The 6,191-nt window shown below is 47.1% G+C and overlaps 1 long non-coding RNA gene across 1 annotated transcript; it reads left to right on the top strand.

Annotated features, from left to right (window-relative positions):
- Window positions 1–745: 745 nt before the first annotated feature.
- On the top strand, window positions 746–2,754 carry LOC308574436. Its single transcript, XR_014002502.1, has 2 exons — window positions 746–1,586; window positions 2,499–2,754. It is a non-coding gene; the product is annotated as an uncharacterized lncRNA (long non-coding RNA).
- The last annotated feature ends 3,437 nt before the right edge of the window (window positions 2,755–6,191 follow it).

Here is a 6,191-nt window from a genome sequence, read left to right as displayed (position 1 = left end):
GACTCCATCATGATGCCTTTTTTATACAGATCTATGATGTGGCCATGCTTGGAAGACGGTACAGCTCGGGACTCCACAAAAGATGGAGGAAGTGGAAAAATAGCAACCCAAATGGTCAAGCAGCTGATCCATTATAGACAAAAAGGTAGTAATTGGGCTTTTAAAGTTTCATAACAGCGGTTGGGAACTTTTTGACACAGTGGGCCACATCTTTATTTACCCCAAACTCCTTGGATCAGCTCTGGCATTATAACCATCTGACTTACCAAAACCGGCCCAGGAAAGTTGAGTGAGTTTCTGCCTAAATGGGACTGAGCTTCCCCCACATCAGCTGATGAGCAGGGAGTCCACACCTGCTTTCTGCAGCTACTTTCTAACTGCCCTGCACTTGGCAAGTGGCACCAGGTGTGAGCAGGTACGCATGGTGTGGAGAAACTGGATTAGTAGATTTGGAACAGACAAAGCAGTGCTTCACAAAGGGCATAGCTAAACTCTGGGATTTGGCGCGCCAGGTGTAGTGCTGCCTGCCTGCTTGGCCTGCTTTAAATGGGGTTTAGACTAGGCCTTAACAGAGGATAAGATTATCAGCAGCTACTAGTCATGATGGCTACACCATCCTGCTGGGGAACAGGAATAGGAGAGGGCTATTGCACTCTGATTTGGGGCTTCCTAGAGCTACCTGGCTAGCCACTGTCAGGACAACAGGCTGGATCAGGGGCAGCTCTGGTCTGGTGGCACAGAGGGAAAGACAGCTGCACACACACACTTGGCTTTTCCAAGACAACAGGGTAAAAACTGGATCCAGTAAAATATGAGCCACACCACAGAGCTGTCACACTTCCAGCTTCCTTGTTCAGATCTATGTACTTCTCAAGGGAGAAGAGGACCCCCTCATGTCTAAGGGATGAGTGAACAACAAAGAATCATCTGGATGCCTGGATTCAGAACACGGAGTAGCACACAGGAGCAGAGTATTAAACTCATAAACAGCACAATGTAGTGTTAGGAATGCAGATTGTTAAACCTTTAGATCCCATTCAGCTGCACACAGCAACTGACCTCTTACTACCCCTCTTGCAATGAGCAGACAACACACTGTTCAGTAAGTTTACTTACAGGTTCAAAATATCAGCCATGCAGTATTCCATGCAGCAGCGAGGATAATGCAGCCAAAATAATATCGGGTAAGAAATTCAGTAAAGTAGTTTCAAACATGCAGTCTGTGCTTAGGAGGAAGCACAGACACATCCTTCTTGGTAGATTACATGATGGGGAAGAGAAGGAGGAGGGGAAGGAGACGGAGAAGGAGAAAGGGGGCATGACCTAGCTGAGTTTATCTAGCAGTACAACTCTGTGGTCCTTTATGTTAAATAGTGGGTAGACATAGCAGACGACACAGCGATTTCTCCAAAGCAGCTCTTTATTTGTAAGCTGGAACAGAACTGAACAGCAAACAGCTCAACCGGCCTGCTTTTATAGGCAGCCGGCTGTCAACATTGTAGCAACAACAACCCAGGGTTTCCCGCCTAAAGTAACTGACGTGGACCTGAGTGAAAACTATATACATGATATTCCTGGTGGGCAGGGTAAGAACTTCAATACATAACACTTTACCCCTTTGTGCAACAACTTGCAGTCATGCATAGTTATGTTTGAAAGCAATCTCCCACAATTTGAATCTCTTGTGTTGTGGTTTGTCCTGAAGATCTTAGAGACAAGAAATGGCTTGTAAGTGGTTTAGAGGAGGTTTCATTCCTTTTTTCCCTTCTTGCTGGTAGTGACCAAACAGGTTTTGCTTTTGCATGGTTTTGAAACAACACAAAAACCTGCACAACCAATTTGGATATAAACAAAAGTGAGATGAGAGCTTACACCAGGGGTAGGCAACCTAAGGCCCGTGGGCCAGATGCGGCCCAATCGCCTTCTCAATCCGGCCCACGGACTGTCCGGGAATCAGCGTGTTTTTACATGAGTAGAATGTGTCCTTTTGTTTAAAATGCATCTCTGGGTTATTTGTGGGGCATAGGAACTCGTTCATATATATTTTTTTCAAAATATAGTCTAACCCACACATGGTCTGAGGGACGGTGGACTGGCCCACGGCTGAAAAAGGTTGCTGACCCCTGGATTGCACCATAAGCAGCAAATCTCATTTTCAAATTACCTTCAATTCTAGATATAAAAAAGCCTGCAGAGCCTTATCTTTCTTCCTTGAAGTGGAGCCACTTCCAGAGTACCAACTGCCACATTATTTGTATGATAGCTAATATGGCCAACTGTCTCCTGCAGGTGTGGGAAACCTTTTGTCCTCCAGATGTTGCTGAACTACAATTCCCATCTTGGCTCTGCTTCCCAGGGATGATGCAAGTTATAGTTCAGCAACATCTGGAGAGCCAAAGGTTTCCCTCAGCTGACCTGCTGAATGGCAGTGAGCCTATTCTTTTCATTCTGTGCCATCTGAAACCATCTGAAAATCCATATTCTTCTAATTAATGCAGGGTATGACTAAAGAGCAGGGATACAGTCAATTCAATTTACATTTAAAGATCAACCTACATAATTCACAGTTCCTGACAAAATATGCAAGCTGCAAATGCAGCCATCTTTTGAAATTTGCCCTTATTTGAGTTCTCCAACCAAGTAATGCACTTTCTATGGGGAAATTGCTTGCAAAAATGTGTATTATAGAAGAAATCACACCCAAATGCTGATGAGTTTCATGAGGACTTTTTGATAAAGGAATTTACAAATTGATGTGTTATGCATTGTATATGAATTATAATGTGTTTGAACAAAACATACTCAAATCTGGAAAAACACAAAAACCCAAGGATAGCTACTTTTCCATCCACAAATTCTGGAAGAAGTAGATCAGTTCAGTTCCTATGGGAATTAGCAAAGAACAAGTTTCTAAAGCATCCCAACCAGCCTAGTTGGGCCACTCTGATACTGCTTTGGTCATTGGCTCCGAGACTTTGGGGGCTGCTCGGCACAAAGCTGCCTCACTCTGCTCAGCTCCTACTGCCCTTCTTCCTTCTCAACCCCAAATCCAGCTCACTGGGATGACTCTGCAGGCTGCCCTCTCCTCACAACATCCTTTCCCCTGGTAGAATAAGGCAGCAGCTGCCAAGAAGATGAAGATCACAGGACAATGGAACTGTTTTCCCCCTCCTCCCCAGTCCTGACCTTATGGTGCCCAGGGAGGGGTTCTGCTAAAAGGGTCTTTTCAATCCCTTAATTTGGAATTTAAAAACCAAAAGCTGACAAATAGAGGTTCCTTTTGGAAGTGGGGGTGGGGGTGTGCATGACAAAGGTCTCTCCATCACCCCAAGATCAGAATGACAAAAGACACTCTCAGTTTATTGCTTCCTCCTCAGAAAGGCCAGGGTGAAGAAGGGTGCAGGCAGGGCCCCTCTTGAAACGGGGGGGGGGGGGGGCTTGTTTGCGCTGAAGCAGTCTGCACACCCAGAGTGCCCTGTTTGCTGGATCCCGCTCCAGTGCCCAGGGGGCTTCCAAATGCATTTTGAAAGCAAAGTGGGCAGGAAACCTCCAGCCCCCCCAGGTGCTGTTAGGCACCCAAGGAGGGATGAAGGAGGAAGCTGATTTTCTTTGCATTTTAATGAGAAATCACATAGTTAACATTTCTCAAAGTAATATGTAAAGCAAAACATGTGGGGAGGGCATATTGCCTACTGCTGCAATATGTCCTGAGTTGCCCTCTCTTTAAGGAGACTCTAGAGAATTCTTTTCAAAATGGTCTACCCAACTAACTTCTACTCACAGTAGACCCATTGAAAAGGACCTGAATTAGCCATGTTCATTAATTTCAATGAGTCTACTCTGAATATGACTAGCAATAGATACAACACTCCGTCTACGAGTGGATGCACTAAGGCAAGTACATTTTTTTCCTACTCATTTTGCACATGGCCAGGAAGCTAATGTTGAACAGATGGGTACATAGAGCCAACACCACACTGCTGGGGGCACCAAGGCTGAGCCCCTGCCCCATGAAGCAGTGCATTTTATTTTTCCTTTAGCTGTCACCACACAGCCCTAACACAATTGACCTGTGTCTCTACGGGGACATTTCAGCAGTGGGTGAGCAGCAGTGCTGGTTTTAAGGAGGAGATAAGCTCAGCCTTCTTTATGTGAGAGCTGGACCATAAAGAAGGCTGATCGCCGAAGAATTGATGCTTTTGAATTATGACGCTGAAGGAGACTTTTTAGAGTCCCATGGAGTGCCAGAAGATCAAACCTCTCCATTCTTAAGGAAATCAGCCCTGAGTGCTCACTGGAAGGACAGATCTTGAAGCTGAGGCTCCAATACTTTGGCCACCTCATGAGAAGAGAAGACTCCCTGGAAAAGACCCTCATGTTGGGAAAGACTGAGGGCACAAGGAGAAGGGGACGACAGAGGACGAGATGGTTGGACAGTGTTCTTGAAGCTACTAACATGAGTCTGACCAAACTGCAGGAGGCAGTGGAAGACAGGAATGCCTGGTGTGCTCTGGTCCATGGGGTCACGAAGAGTTGGACACGACTAAACGACTAAACAACAACAACAAGCTCCGCTTCCCTCCGCAGCCACCACCTGCAATCTTAATTTATCCAAAGTGCAATCTCCCTGCCTATAGTTTGATAGAGCTATAGGCTATGGGAATTGCACTTTGGATATATAAAGGCAACATGCAACCACTACAACTGGGATCTGAGCTTGGCTCCATTCAAAAGCAGCTCTGCCATGTCCCCATGGCTAGCAGAGCGGCCTGGAGGCCTGGGCCTGTGAAGAACCCTTCTCGGCCCCTGAGAATGTCAGCCTGTGCCTAACCTGGCCTACCACTGATGCTGGTCACCGAAAGAACAAAAACATATTCTTTTGGCCCAGCAATGCCAGGAAAACCCACTAAGATTTTGGTTTCTTCAAATCAGAGCTCAACAAAGTACTTCCGCAGGTGGCATAGAGCAGCTTTCACCAGCCTGGTGCTGTCAAAATGTTTTTGACTACAGCTTACTCTCAAACATTTCTCTGAGGAAAATAGGGACATTCTATTCCACAATCATTATCAGTGGCGTAGCGTGGGTTGTCAGCACCCGGGGCAAGGCAAGTAATTTGCGCCCCCTAAGCCGTGGATTTGCGCCCCCTAACCCGTGGATTTGCGCCCCCTAACCCTAACCCCCAGATGTTGCGCCCGGTGCCGCCGCCCCCCCTGCACCCCCTACGCTACGCCACTGATCATTATAAAAATAATTTTATTACTTATACCCCACCTATCTGACTGGGTTGCCCCAGCCACTCTAGGCTTCCAAAATATAAAAAACATAACAAAACATTAAACATTAAAAAGTTTCCCTATACAGGGCTGCCTTCAGATGTCTTCTATAGGTTGTATTATCTCCTTGGCTTGGGGGGTCACATAACTCCATACCCTCCAGCGTTTCTCTGATGAAATTAGGGATGTCCTAAGGAAAAGTGGAACATTCCAGGATCAATTCAGAAACTGGGATGGCTTCTGTAAATCCGGGAGTATCCCTGGAAAATAGGGACCCTTGGAGGGTCTGTGAGCCTGTGGCCTCAGCTGCTGGAGAGCTTTCCAGCGGTTGGGGAGGTGCTGATCTGGATGCTGGGCAGTGACTTGGTCGTAGCGTTGCCTCCCCTTATCGAAGTGGCCCCTGCCATGAACATCTGCCCCAGAGTGGCTGGAGCAACCCAGTCAGATGATGATGATGGGGATGGAATAGGAGGTCCCTATTTTCATCAGAGAAATGTTGGAGGGCATGGACTCATGCCATTCCTCTGGCCCCTTTTTATCAGTCCTACCAAGGTGCCTCCCCACGGTCCACAGCAGGGTCCACAGCAGCCTCAGCTCCAAAGCACAACAGCACCAGACTGTAGCGGGGGGAACCCAAAAGGCAAGGCAAGGCCATCAACTTTAAGGAGCAAGAATAAGGTGGATGTGCATGTAGGCACTCAACCCACCTGATAGTCCTATTGCCTCCTGGGTAGTAGTGGAATCTGACAATATTTCTGGACAAGGAATCCAGAGAAGCTGTTGGTGGTGATACCTTTCTTGTTCTCGTTTAGGAGAACACAAGGTCGCCTCCAGGTCTGAGGGGCCCCTTGGCAGGGCACCTTCTGGCAGGCTTCCTTGGGGGTCAGTGGGCCCCAGCTGTGTGCTCACCAGGCGGTG

Source organism: Podarcis bocagei, assembly GCF_964188305.1.
Source record: "Podarcis bocagei genome assembly, chromosome: 15".
Taxonomy (NCBI): Eukaryota; Metazoa; Chordata; class Lepidosauria; order Squamata; family Lacertidae; genus Podarcis; species Podarcis bocagei.
Note: the sequence above shows the minus strand (reverse complement) of the source record. Positions and strands in the feature narration are given on the sequence as shown.